At 34.8% G+C, this 14,102-nt stretch overlaps 1 protein-coding gene across 1 annotated transcript in view; it reads left to right on the top strand.

Annotated features, from left to right (window-relative positions):
* Positions 1-14,102, top strand: part of SNAP91 (synaptosome associated protein 91) — a 158,382-nt gene that overhangs the window by 97,077 nt on the left and 47,203 nt on the right. The gene's annotated exons all lie outside the window — the stretch shown is intronic.

The raw sequence follows: 14,102 nt of genomic DNA, 5'->3' as shown, positions 1-14,102 counted from the left end.
GAGCAGAAATAAATGAAATAGAGAGCAGATAGATGTTAGAAAAGATCAACAAAACTGAGTTGGTTTTTTGAAAAGATAAAATTACTTTTGTGTGTGTGCATGCTCAGTTGTATTTGACTCTTTGTGACCCCAAGGACTGTAGCCCACCAGGCTCCTCTGTCAGTGGAATTTTCCAGGTGAGAATACTGAATGGGTTGCCATTTCCTACTCCAGGGAATCTTCTTGACCCAGAGATCGAACCAACATCTCCTGTGTCTCCTTCATTGCCAGATGAATTCTTTACCACTGAGTCACCTGGAAAGCCCAAAATTACCTTTGGCTAGACTAAATAAGATAAAAGGGCAATGACCCAAACTAAAATTATAAATGAAAGAAGAAACATTATCACTGATACCATAAAAATGCAAAGAATCATAAGAGATAGTTGTGGGCAATTATATGCCATGATTGGATAACCTAAAAGAAATGGATAAATTCCTAGAAACGTACAGCTGACCAAGATACAACTGACCAACAAAGATACAACTGACAGTCAAGAAGAAATAGAGAATCTGAACAGACTTACATGAATAAGGACATTGAAGCAGAAATCAAAAAACTCCCAACAAAGAAAAACCCTTGATCATATAGCTTCATGAGTGAATTCTACCAAACATTTAAATAGAAATTAATGCCAGTCCTACTCAAATTCTTCCCAAAAAAATTGGAACAAGGGAACACTTCCAACCTTTACTTTTTTGAGGCTAGTTTTATGCTCATACCAAAGCCAGATACACACACTATAAGAAAAGAAAATAACAGGCCATCATTCCTGATGAACATAAAACTATAAAAATCCTTCACAAAATATTACAAACTGAATTCAACAGCACATTAAAAGGATCATACACTATGGTCAAGTGGGGTTTCTCCCTGAGATGCAAGGATGGTTCAACAGTTGCTTGGGATACGCACCACATGGTAGAATAAAGGATGAAAATCATATGATGATCTCAATACTTGCAGAAAAAGTACTTAACAGAGTTCAACAGCCTTTCATGATTTAAAAAAAAAAAACTGTCAACAAATTAGTTAGAGAAGGAATGTATCTCAACATAATAAAGGGTATATATGACACGTCCATAGCTAACATGATTCTAAATGATGAAAAGCTGTAACATTTTCCTCTAAGATTAGGAATAAGACAAGGATGCCTACTCTCTTGAGTTCTGTTCAACCTAGTACTGGAAATCTAAGCCAGAGCAATTAGTCAAGAAAAAGAAATAAAAAGCATCCAAATAGGAAAGGAATAAATAAAATTGTCTATGCATCCAAATAGGAAAGGAAGAAATAAAATTGTCTCGGCAAAAAAAAAAAAAAGTCTCTGCAGATGATGTGATCTTATATGTAGAAACCCAAAAGATGCCACCAAAAAACTGTTAGAACTAATAAATGAATTCAGTAAAGTTTGGGAATCAAAATTTATGTATAAAAATCAACTGCATTTCTATACACTAACAACAAACTATCTGAAAAATAAATGAAGAAAATAATTCCATTTATAGTAGCATCAAGAAGAATAAAATATTGAGTTGGCCAAAAAGTTTGTTTGGGTTTTTCCGTAACAACCCAAATAAACTTTTTGGCCAACCCAATACTTAGCAATAGACTTAACCAAGGAGATGAAAAGCCTCTATACTGAAAACTATAAAACATTGATGAAAGAAATTAAGACACAAATAAATGGAGAGATATCCTTTGTTCATGGACTAGAAGAATTAATACTGTTAAAATGTCCATACTACCCAAAATGATCTATAGAATCACTGCAGTCTGTAGAAAAACTGTAATGGCATTTCCCCATAAATAGAAAAAAAAAAAATCTATCATTCATATAGACAGAAAAAGACCCCACATTAGCCAAGAACTCTTGAGAAAGAAAAACAAGGCTGGCTACATCAAACTTCCTGAAATCAACCTAAATTACAAAGCTCTAGTAACCAAAACAGGATGGTACTGGGATGAAAGCAGACATCTGCACCAGAACAAAACAAGAACAAGAGAGTAGAGAGTCTAGCCCAGAAATAAACCCATGCATAGTCAGTTAGCTCACCTTTGACGGGGTTGCCAAGAATGCACAACAGGAAACAGATAGTCTCTTTAATAACTGGTATTGACAAGACTAGATATCCATGTGCAAAAGAATTAAATTGGAACCTTATCTTATATCATACACAAAAATTAACTCAAATGGATTAAAACAAATATAAAACCTGAAACCATAAATCCTAGGAGAAAACATAGGGAAAAAAACTCCTCAACATTGATCTTAGCAATGAATTTTTTGATTTGCCACCAAAAACACAGGCAACAAAAGCAAAAATAAGCAAGTGAGACTACATTCAAACTAGAAGGCCTCTACACAGCAAAGGAAACAGTCAACAGAATGAAAATGCAACCTGTGAAATGGGAGAAAATATTTGCAAGAAAAAAAAAAAAAAGAACCCAAATACCTTGATTTTAAAGTGGGCAAAAGGCATAAATGGACATTTCCATAGAAAATGTGCAGATGGCTAACGGGTATATGAGAAGGTGTTCACTGTCATTAACCATCAGGAAAATGGAAATCAGAACCAGAAATAACGCCCCACACTTGTTAGCATGTTATTAGTAAGAGAAGAGAGAAGTGTTTGTTGAGGGTGTGGAGAAAGGGAATCATTATACACTGTTGGTGGGAATGTAAATTGGTACAACCATTGCGGAAAACAGTAGAGTAGAAGTTCCTCAAAACAATGAAAATAGAACTATCACGTGATTCACCAGTCTCACTTCTAGGTGGATGGATATCTGCGCGCCCATGTTCATTGCAGCATTAGCCACAATAGCCAAGATGAAAAAATAACTTGCGTTTGTCAGCAGGTGAAAGGGTAAGGAAAACATGTTGTATATATTCAGTGGAATATTATTCAGCCCTTTAAAAAGAAGGAAATCCTCCTATGTGTGACAATATGGATGAACATGAAGGACATTGTGCAAAGTGAATAAATATGCCAGACACAGAAAGACAAATATGTACGATCTCACTTATATGTGGAATCTTAAAAAAGTCAAACTCATAGATGCAGAAAGTAGAAGTTTCTACTTCTGGGACTGTTGCCTGGGACTGTTGAGCAATGGAGGGCAGCGTATGGAATGGGAAGATGTTGGTCAGAGTGTACAAAAGGTCAGTTGTGAGCTGAAGAAGTTCTGGAGATCTAGTGTACAGTATGGTTACTATAGTTAATAATACTGTGTTGTATACTTGAAACTTGCTAAGAGAGTAATCTTAAGTATTCAAACTACAAAAACACAGGAACTATGTGAGATGACAGATGTGTTAGTTTGATTGTGGCCATCTTCTCATAATGTATAACAAATTATTACACTGTGCATCTTAAATATACACAATTTTTATATATCAGTTATACCTCAGTAAAGCTGTGGGGGTTGAGGAGAAACAACACTGGTAAAAGACATTAACTGGCTGATGAGGAAACCAGTAAGATGATAAAGCTGGTTAAAAGAGCATTTTGAGGAATTGGGGTTTATAGAAAAGGAATGTTAAAATAAGATGGCTAGGTTGGGTTCAAAACTGGTTAATGTCCAATAGGGCAATAAAAATCATGTCTTGAGGTTATCTTTTCTCTCAAACATAGTATTATATCACTAGCAGACAAGAACTGTAACTCAATACATCATTTCAGAATCAGAGTCCTTAATTAAATGTTAAATTGTAACATCAAATGAAGCTTCATTCCATAGGTAATTAAATAATCCTTGGGTGAGCTTGGTAAACATTGGTGGAGTTACATCAGAAGTACCTGCTATAATCTCTTGATTTTATTTCCAAGTTTTTTGGTAACAAAATGAAAGTAACTAGTTGTGAAATGAAGTTGCTAACTCTGTAGGTGAGCATTTAAAATATTGGTGCTTTTCCATTTAAATGCTTCAAACTTCTCCCTTGTTAAAATGTTCAACTCCTAAGCTGGCAGCTGTCATTTTTTAAAATAAAAAGTCTCTTATTAGTTGGAGGCTAACTGCTTTACAATATTGTAGTGGTTTTTGCCATACATTGACATGAATCAGCCATGGATTTACACGTGTTCCCCATCCTGATCCCCCCTCCCACCTCCCTCCCCTTCCCATTGCTCTGGGTCTCTAATAAAAATAAATGAAAAAAATAATAATAAAATAAAAAGTCTCAACATCACTTAACTTTATTAAATCTCTGTTGGTAAAGGAAAATATTGTTGAATTGGTTTTATAAAGGGCCTTCTTTTTTAAAAACCGTATTCAAGTGTTCATGGTATTTTTTTTTTAATTGTAGTATAATTGTTTTCCATTGCTGTTAGTTGCTGCTACACAACAACGTCAATCAGCTATAAGTACTATGAGGGCCTTCTGGTTCTTATGCTTTCTCATTCTGACCTTCATCTTTTTGAAATGTTTATTTCAACTTATAATTTATTTTCATTGCCCCAGTATCTTATACAACATATTATGTTTTCTTATTTATTAAAGAATGCTTCAAATCCATATCCTTAAATCAGACTTTCTCTGTCATAAAATTCATATGAATGGCTTTCATAGAACTTTTTTTTTCATAGAACTTTTATAATTTAAAATTTAGTGTTAATTATAAATTCGTGGGGTTATACAAAAATTTTTCAGTATTATATGAATGTATTAACTAATTTTCTCAACTAATTAAATCAGTAGGTATTTGACACTTTGTAATTATTAGCACTTATCAAGCATAGTGGTTTAGTGATTTAGAAACTTTAATGAGTAAATAGTGAAATTGTTAACTGTCTCCTTTCACCATATTCTCCAGTGTCAAAGTGAAGAGAAATTGTGTCCTGTTTGTTTGGTTTGTTTGTTTTACACCAAAGGAATAATAAAAAGAATAACTTTAGGTGAGATATTTTTAAATTGTACTGTAACATTTAAAAAAATTTGGCCACACCACACTGCACGTGGGACCTTTATTCCCCAACCAAGGTGAACCCCTGTCCTCTGCAGTGGAAGCAGAGTCCTAACTACTGGACCACCAGGGAATTCCCAACATTTTTATTCATATTCATCTCTCAGTACTTTTTGCTAAGACACAATACTATGAGAAAGAAGTTATAACAGTCAGTTTTATTATAACACACTTCAGTCTTGGCTTGTTAGGAATGAATAGCTACTGACGACTGAAACATTGAGCTATCCGTGGATATAGAAGAAAGCAGATGAGTATGGTTTAGCTAGGGCTGTGCAGTATGCATCTGCAGTCTGTCTTTCTCAAAGGCAGGGCAAGAGGTCTGAAATTCAGCCTGCTTTCTCCTGGCCAAGCTGTGGGTTTTTTTCGTCCTTGAGGAGTAAGGAAAACCTTTTCCAACTTGCTAGCTCAGCAGGAACACTTTTTCATAATTAGTACAAAGCACATTATAGTTTATCATAGTGTTGGCTTAGGACCTGATGGTTAGACAGCATTAGTCTTTTGTCTCAACAAAATACCTATAGCTATTTTCATAGCAGTAGAAAAGTCAGCTGAGGAGGAAAATACTAATAAATAAATTCTCTGCTGCTACTGCTGCTAAGTCGCTTCAGTCGTATCTGACTCTGTGCGACCCCATTGATGGCAGCCCACCAGTCTCCTCCATCCCTGGGATTCTCCAGACAAGAACACTGGAGTGGGTTGCCATTTCCTTCTCCAGTGCGTGAAAGGGAAGTTGTTCAGTCGTGTCCGACTCTTAGTGACCCTGTGGACTGCAGCCTACCAGGCTCCTCCGTCCATGGGATTTTCCAGGCAAGAGTACTGGAGTGGGGTGCCATTGCCTTCTCTGAATAAATTCTCTAGTTCTTAAGCAAAATAGTAAAACTTATAAGTCTTAATAAATTCAAATAAACTAGTATAATATGAAATTGAGAGATAATAATTACCTTTGCTGCTACTGTTTAGTTGCCAAGTTGTGTCCGACTCTTTTGTGATCCTGTGCACTGTAGTCCACTAGGCTCCTCTGTCCATGGGATTTCCCAGGCAAGAATACTGACGTGGGTTGTCGTTTCCTTCTTCAGGGGATCTTCCCAACCCAGGGATTGAACCTGCATCTCTTGCTTAGTAGGCAGATTTTTACCACTGAGCTTACCTGAAAGGCCCCATAGTTACCTTGAGTTTGCATTTATTCTATAGATACACAGTGATGAAGAGGATTCTAAATTATAACAAATATGTTTTGTTCTGCTTTATTGACTATGCCAAAGCCTTTGATTGTGTGGACCACAACAAACTCTGGAAAATTCTTAAAGAGATGGGAATACCAGACCACCTGACTTGCCTCTTGAGAAATCTGTATGTTTTTATCTGGCCATAATGATAATAAGAGAATTTCATTTTCTAGTGATGTGTCCACATCAAGTGTTTACAAATTTCTTGTAAGGGTTCTGGGTACTGATAAATATTGCCAATTTAGGGGACATACTGTAAAGGATAGTACTTCTTGTTGGTGTGAACCAAATTTAGCATATTCATATTTTATAAATTTAATTTAAATAGTGCATATTACATGTGGCATTCTGCTAGCTAATAATGATTGTCTTTCACTGAAAGAATACAGGGCATTTTTAAAATCCCTATCTTTCTCCCCATAATAGGGAGAGTGTTTTTTTCTTCATAATAAATGCATCCCTCTGTACAAACAAGTGAGTGTGTGTGTATTGTATTTCTGTGCATCCTAGGAGTGGAAAATGGCTAATTTCTTATTGTAAATGCTTGAAGTAAAATTGCTACTTTTTGAGAAGTACAGAATTACTCCTAGGGTTTTCTTAGAATTAATAGACTTAATAGAAATTTATTAACACACTCTTGAAGGCTCATCAGTATTATGTGACCGCATGACTTTGTTTCCATGTGGATATTATTAACAGCTATACTATAAGCAGTGTTTGTGACCCATATTACCTTTTGCTTGTTAATTAAATTTAGGTAGGGCACATCTGTAGGTTGTTTTCATGCACATTCATGTATACATACACACACACACTTTCTCTCTGTGAAGGATTTATAGAAACTTTTGAAATTCATAGTCCTATGTCAACTTAAATGTTAGCTGTTGCTCTTTTTTGTTGAAGTATAATTGGCATACACCAATTATATTAGTTTCAAGTATACTACATTCAACATTTCTCTACGTTCTGAAATGATCAGCACAATAAGGTTAGCTACCATCTAAGCCATTGCTATTATTAACTTTCATTATCAAGCATTTAATATGTTCTGGATATGGGTGAGCACTTAAATATGTTAACACACTTAATCTACAGTATGACTCCATCTCACTGCACCATATAGATCTCCTTGTTAGTTTAGTTGTAGTTCTGTTTCCTTGGTTACAGGGAATGTTTTCTAGCAATTTCTGTAATACAAAAAAAAAAACTGATTAATTACTACTTGCAAATGAATTGAACTCTTATGCTGTAGTGGGTTTTTTTTTTTTTAATAGTTTAATCCTCTATAAAAGGTAGCAGTTTTGAGAATATTTGATAACTGTTCCCATCATCCTATAATAGGAACTCACTTTTATAGTAGAGAAAATTTTGCACAAACCAATAAATACCTGTGATAAATTATGCTTCATGTGGAAAATTAAGATTTTCAGCATCTGTTATCCACCAATATGCTTAATCACTGTACATTTTTCTAGGAAATTTCACTTTCCATCTTTTTCTGTCATTCTTGTCACCCTCCATCCTAACAAAACATTGGTTAAGAGCAAGGAACTAATGTTTTAATCTTTCTTACTTTTTATTTTAAATCCTTTCATTTTTGTTCCGTCTAGTGTACATAAACAGTCTTCTCCTTTCTCAGTTACCAAATGTATGAAATAAATTACCATCCCCTGTCATAGGCAGTGGGAGGTCTGGAAACTTAAATCACATGGTTCTTAGCTCTTCTGCTAAGTCACATCACAGCTTAAGATAGCCATTGATAAGGGCAGGGGTAGGGAAGACCCCACCAGTGCCAGGAAAAGAGAGAAACCAAGTCTCTCTGCCTTCTGATGAACCACGTTGGTTTCTAATTTATATTTTTAGGATGTGTGACTGTAGAGTAACAGTTGCATTGGGCCAGGTCCGTTTGGTTTGAGGAATTATTTGAAGGATCTTCTTCTTCTCAGGTTTTAGGACCTGGACACCTAACAGCAGAAAATACCCTAGCCTCAAGTCAGCATAGGTCCTTTTTTCCAGCTCTTCATTAGGTGTGCATTCTGAAATTTAAAAACTATTTCTAATGTTAAGAACTCCATGTGGTTTCATATTCTAATGTTGCTATGAAATATGTAAGATTTGTTTAGGAAGAGCCTTGATTATCTTAGTGAACCTGTAGAGTGCTTTACCTGACATTTATTGGGTTTGCAAATTGCATAGTTAAATGAATGTGATTATGTTTTTCTTCCAGTTTTCAGGTATAATTGATATATATCACTTTAAGGTGTATCGTGTAGTGATTTGACTTGCATACATCAAGAAATGATTACCACAATAAATTTAGTGAACATCCATCATTTCACATAGATACACAATTAAAGAAGTAGAAAAAAGGTTTTTTTGCTTGTGATGAGAACTATTAGCATTTACTCTCTTCACAACTTTCATATGTAACATACAGTGGCACTGATTATGTTTATCTTGTTGTATATTATATCCATAGTACTTATTTATCTTATAACTGGAAGTTGGCATTTTTTTGACTGCCTTCATCAAACTCCCCTTCACTCTTCCCTTCCTGTGGTAACCACAAATCTGATCTCTGTTTCTCTGTGTTCATTTGTTTATTTGTTTTGAAGTATATTTGACCTAAAACACTGTTAGTTCCCATTATACAATATAGTGATTCAGTATTTCTATACATTTCAAAGAAGTCAGCACCTTATGTCTTGTTATAATCCATCACCATACAAAGATGTTATGTATTAATAACTATATTCCCCACAATACATTTCATCCCTGTGACTCATTTATTGTGCAACTGAAAGTTTGTTCCTCTCAATCTCTCTCATCTATTTCTCTCCTACCCTACAACCCTTCCCCTCTGGCAGCCACCTGTTTGTTCTGCATATCTATGATTCTGTTTCTATTTTGTTATGTTTGTTCATTTGGTTTGTTTTTTAGATTCTACATATAATTGTATAGTATTTGTCTTTCTCTGACTTTTTTCACTTAGCATGACAACCCCCTAGGACTATTCACATTGTCACATGACAAAAAATCACTCTTTCTTATGACTAAGTAATATTCCATTATAGATAGAAGTAATATTCCATTATAGGTAGATAGCTAGATAGACACACACATCTTTATCTCTTCACCTAGTGATAGGCAGTTACATTGCTTCCATATCTTACTATGCTGCAATGAATATAGGGATGCATGTATCTTTTCTAATTAGTGTTTTCATTTTCTTTGGATCAATAACCAGGAGGAGTGGAATTGCTGGATCACATGGTAGTTCTGTTTTTAATTTTTTGAAGAATCTCTATCTTGTTCTCCATAGTGGCTGCACCAGTTTACCTTCCCACTAACAGTGCATGAGGAGTCCCTTTTCATCACATTTTCACCAACACTTGTTAGTTGTTGTCTTTTTGATAACAGACAGTCTTGCAGGTGTGAGGTGAATTTTCATTGTGGTTTTTATTTTGATTTCCCTGACAGTTAGTGATGTGGAGCATCTTTTCATGTGTCTGATATCTGTCTGTATGTCTTCTTTGGAAAAATGTCTACTCAAGTCCTCTATCTCTTTTATAATCAAGTTGTTTGCTTTTTTTGCAGTTGAACTGTGTGAGTTATCTGTGTATTTTGGTTATTAACCCCTAAGTGGGTTTATCATTTTCAGATGTTTTCTCCTGTTCAGTAGGTAGCCTTTTCATTTTGTTGATAATTTCCTTCACTGGGCAAAACCTTTCTGGTTTGACATAGTCCCATTTGTTTTTGTTTCCCTTGTCTGAAGAAACATACTCCCCAAACTATTATTAAGGCCAGTATCAAAGAGTATACTGCCTGTATTTTCTTTAAGAAGTCTTATGGTTTCAGGTCTTACATTTAAGTCTTTAATCCATTTCAAATTTATTATTATACATAATGTGAGAAAGTCTAGTTTGATTCTTTTACATGTAGCAGTTCAATTTTCCAACACCATTTATTGAAGAGGCTGTCTTTTTACCCTTTATTGTTACCTCCTTTGTTGTAAATTAATTGCCATATAGGTGTGGATTCACTTTTCAGTAGTGTATAAAAACTCAACAGATTTCTCTATATTAATTCTGTATCCTGCAACTTTACTGAACTGATATGATTTTAGTAGTTTAGTAGTTTTATTTTGGTGGCATCTTTAGGATTTTCTATGTATGGTATCATATCTTCTGCAAAGAGTGGCAGTTTTAGTACTTCCTTTCCAGTTTGGATTCCTTTCATTTTTTCCTGATTGTCTTTGTATGATTGTTGTGGCTAGGAGTTCCAATATTATACTGAAGAAATGTGGCAAGAATGGGAATCTTTTCCTATTCCTGATCTTAGAGGAAAAGCGTTCAGATTTTCACTGTTGAGTATTGTGTTAGCTGTCGGTTTGTCATATGTCGCCTTTATTACGTTGAGGTATATTCCCTATATGTCCCCTTTGTTGAGAGTTTTTATCATAAATAATGTTGAAATCTGTCAGAAGTTTTTTTCTACATCCATTGAGATGAGCATATCATTTTTATCCTTCAGATTGTTAGTGTGATGTATCATACTGATTTGTAACTATTCCTGGGGTAAATCCCACTTGATCATGATCATTAGTGTATTGCTGGATTTTGTTTGCTAATATTTTCTTGAGGATTTTTGCATCTGCGTTCATCAGTAATATTGGCCTCCAGCTTTCTTTTTTATTTATTTATTTTTCCTTTATTTTTATTAGTTGGAGGCTGATTACTTCACAACATTGCAGTGGGTTTTGTCATACATTGACATGAATCAGCCATGGAGTTACATGTATTCCCCATCCCGATCCCCGCTCCCACCTCCCTCTCCACCCGATTCCTCTGGGTCTTCCCAGTGCACCAGGCCTGAGCACTTGTCTCATGCATCCCACCTGGGCTGGTGATCTGTTTCACTATAGATAATATACATGCTGTTCTCTCGAAACATCCCACCCTCGCCTTCTCCCACAGAGTCCAAAAGTCTGTTCTGTACTTCTGTGTCTCTTTTTCTGTTTTGCATATAGGGTTATCATTCCCATCTTTCTAAATTCCATATATATGTGTTAGTATGCTGTAATGTTCTTTATCTTTCTGGCTTACTTCACTCTGTATAATGGGCTCCAGTTTCATCCATCTCATTAGAACTGATTCAAATGAATTCTTTTTAACGGCTGAGTAATATTCCATGATGTATATATGTACCACAGCTTCCTTATCCATTCGTCTGCTGATTGGCATCTAGGTTGCTGCCATGTCCTGGCTATTATAAACAGTCTCCAGCTTTCTTTTTTGTGGTATCTTTGTCTGGTTTTGGATCAGGGTGATGCTGGCCTTGTAGAATGAGTTGGGAAGTGTCTGTTCCTCTGCAGGTTTTTGAAATAGTTTCAGAAGGATAGGTGTTAACTCTGCAATAAGTATTTGTTAGAATTCACCTGTGAACCCATATTCTGTATGGGTTCTGTATGGGTCCTGTACTTCTGTTTGTTGGGAATTTTTCTTATTACTGATTCAATTTCACTACTGGTAACTGATCTGTTTTGTATGTTTTATTTTCTTGATTCAGTATTGAGAAATTATCCATTTGTTCTAGATTGTCCCATTTTTTGGCATTTAATTATTTGTAGGAATCTCTTATGATCCTTTGTGGTGTTAGTTATAACTTCTCCTTTTTCATTTCTGATTTTATTGATCTGGATCCTCTCTTCTTTTTTTTTTCTGTGATGAATCTGGCTTAAGGTTTATTAATTTTATTTTTTCAATGAGACAGCTCTTCATTTCATTGATCTTTTCTATTGTTTTTGAATCTCTATTTCATTTATTTCTGCTCTGATCTTTATGATTTCTTTCCTTATTCTAACTTTTGCTTGATCTCCTTTTTATAGTTCTTTTACGTGTAAGGTTATGTTGTATTTGAGATTTTTCTCACTTCCTGAAATAGGCTTGTGTTGCTATAAAGCTTCCTCTTAGAATTGTTTTTGCTGCTTCCCATAGATTTTGAGTCACTGTATTTAATTTTCACTTGTCTCCAGGTATTTTTTATTTCCTTTTTTATTTCTTCAGTGATCCTTTATTTAGTAATGTGTTGTTCAGCCTCCATGGATTTGTGTTTTTTGAAGTTTTTAATGTAGTTGATTTCTGGTCTCAACATTGTGTTTGGAAAAGGTCCTTGATATGATTTTAGTCTTTTTAAATTTACTGAGACTTCTTTTGTTGCCTAGCATATGATCTATCCTAGAGATTATTCCATGTGCTCTTGAAAAGAATGTATTTTCTACTACTTTTGGATGGAATGTTTATACATATGTGTGCATAAACATTTAAATTTTTATAAAATTAAAAAATATGTATAAAATCTATCTGATCTAATAATATAGTTTAAGGCCAGTGTCTCCTTATTGATTTTATGTTTCAATGATCTGTCCATTGATGTAAGTCCCCTAGGCCTTTGGTGTTACTGTCAGTTACTCCCTTTATGTCTGTTTATATTTACTTCATGTATTTAGCTGCCCCTATGTTGGTTGCATGGGCTTCCCAGGTGGTACATTGGTAAAGAATCTGCCTGCCAATGTAGGAGACACAGCAGACTCAGATTTGACCCCTGGGTTGGGAAGATGCTCTGGAGTAGAAAATGGCAACCTGCTCCAATATTCTTACCTGGAAAATTCCATGGACAAGAAAGCCCAGAGGGCTACAATCCATGGCCTTGCAAAGAGTTGGACATGACTGAATGACTGAGCGCACACACACACACATACATGTTGGGTACATATATTTTTACAATTGTCATATTTTCTTCATTAATCAATCCCTTGATTAGTATGTAATATTTTTCTTTGTCTCTTATAACTGTGTTTATTTTCAAGTGTGTTTTGTCTCACATAAGTATTTCTACCCTGGCTTTTCATTTCTATTTACATAGAATACATTTTTCCAGCCCCTCACTTTCGGTCTGTGTATCTTTATGTCTAAAGTAATTATTATTAATGTCAAATTTATGTTTCTCAACCTTTTAAATGTCTTCTGGAACTTTTGGTTTACTGAGTTCTCATATCATTTTTAAGCTCTGGAAAAAAATAGCTTCCAAATGAGTTTTGATAAAGTTTCTTCATGTTTAAATTTCCGGTAACGTTCATGAATTCGAATGTGATGCCTGAGATGTATCACGTGTCTGATAGTAGAGGAATGCATTGGACACTCCAAATGTTTAACTTAAAATCATATCTTAGGCTTATTATTTAGGATGCCATCTGTAATCCCACTGTTGATCACTAAGAAAGTATGAACCTCTCAATGGAATGTTGACCTCAGAAGAGCTGAAAAGTTTTGATACTACAGAATCTCTCACATTCATCTTGAAAATAATTTTCATATGTTGTCACATAATGTTCATAAGTGTAAAAGTCATATATTAAACCGAAAAACATCTGGTAATGTGAAACTGATAAAGAAGAAAATAAACCGGTTTGAGTTTCTTTTCTCTAACCCTTAAACTTTCACTCAGGTTAATATGTTGCACAGTTAAACTATAGCCATTTTAAAGCTTCTATTCCTGGTCTGGTATTCTGTACTGAAGTGACACATCAAATAAAGAGGACCAGCAAAGCTCAGTTAACTATGGTTTCTTCAGAATTGACAATTAGAGTATAATGAAATCAGCCAAAGCAAACGAAATGGTAACTCTGAAAAGAAATCAATTGAGTTCATCAAAGTCATTTAGACCCAACTTAAGGTAAGTCTCTTGACCTCCCTTGCTCTCAGTTTTCCCATCTGTGAAATTGGAAATTTGATCTAGAGGATCCCTAAGGTCACTTCCGGCTCTAAAGTTCCATGATAATAATAGGTGACATTTACTTTTTAATTACAAAT

The sequence above is a fragment of the Dama dama genome, chromosome 28 (genome assembly GCF_033118175.1).
Source record: "Dama dama isolate Ldn47 chromosome 28, ASM3311817v1, whole genome shotgun sequence".
Classification (NCBI taxonomy): Eukaryota; Metazoa; Chordata; class Mammalia; order Artiodactyla; family Cervidae; genus Dama; species Dama dama.
This window is presented reverse-complemented; position numbering and strand designations above follow the sequence as displayed.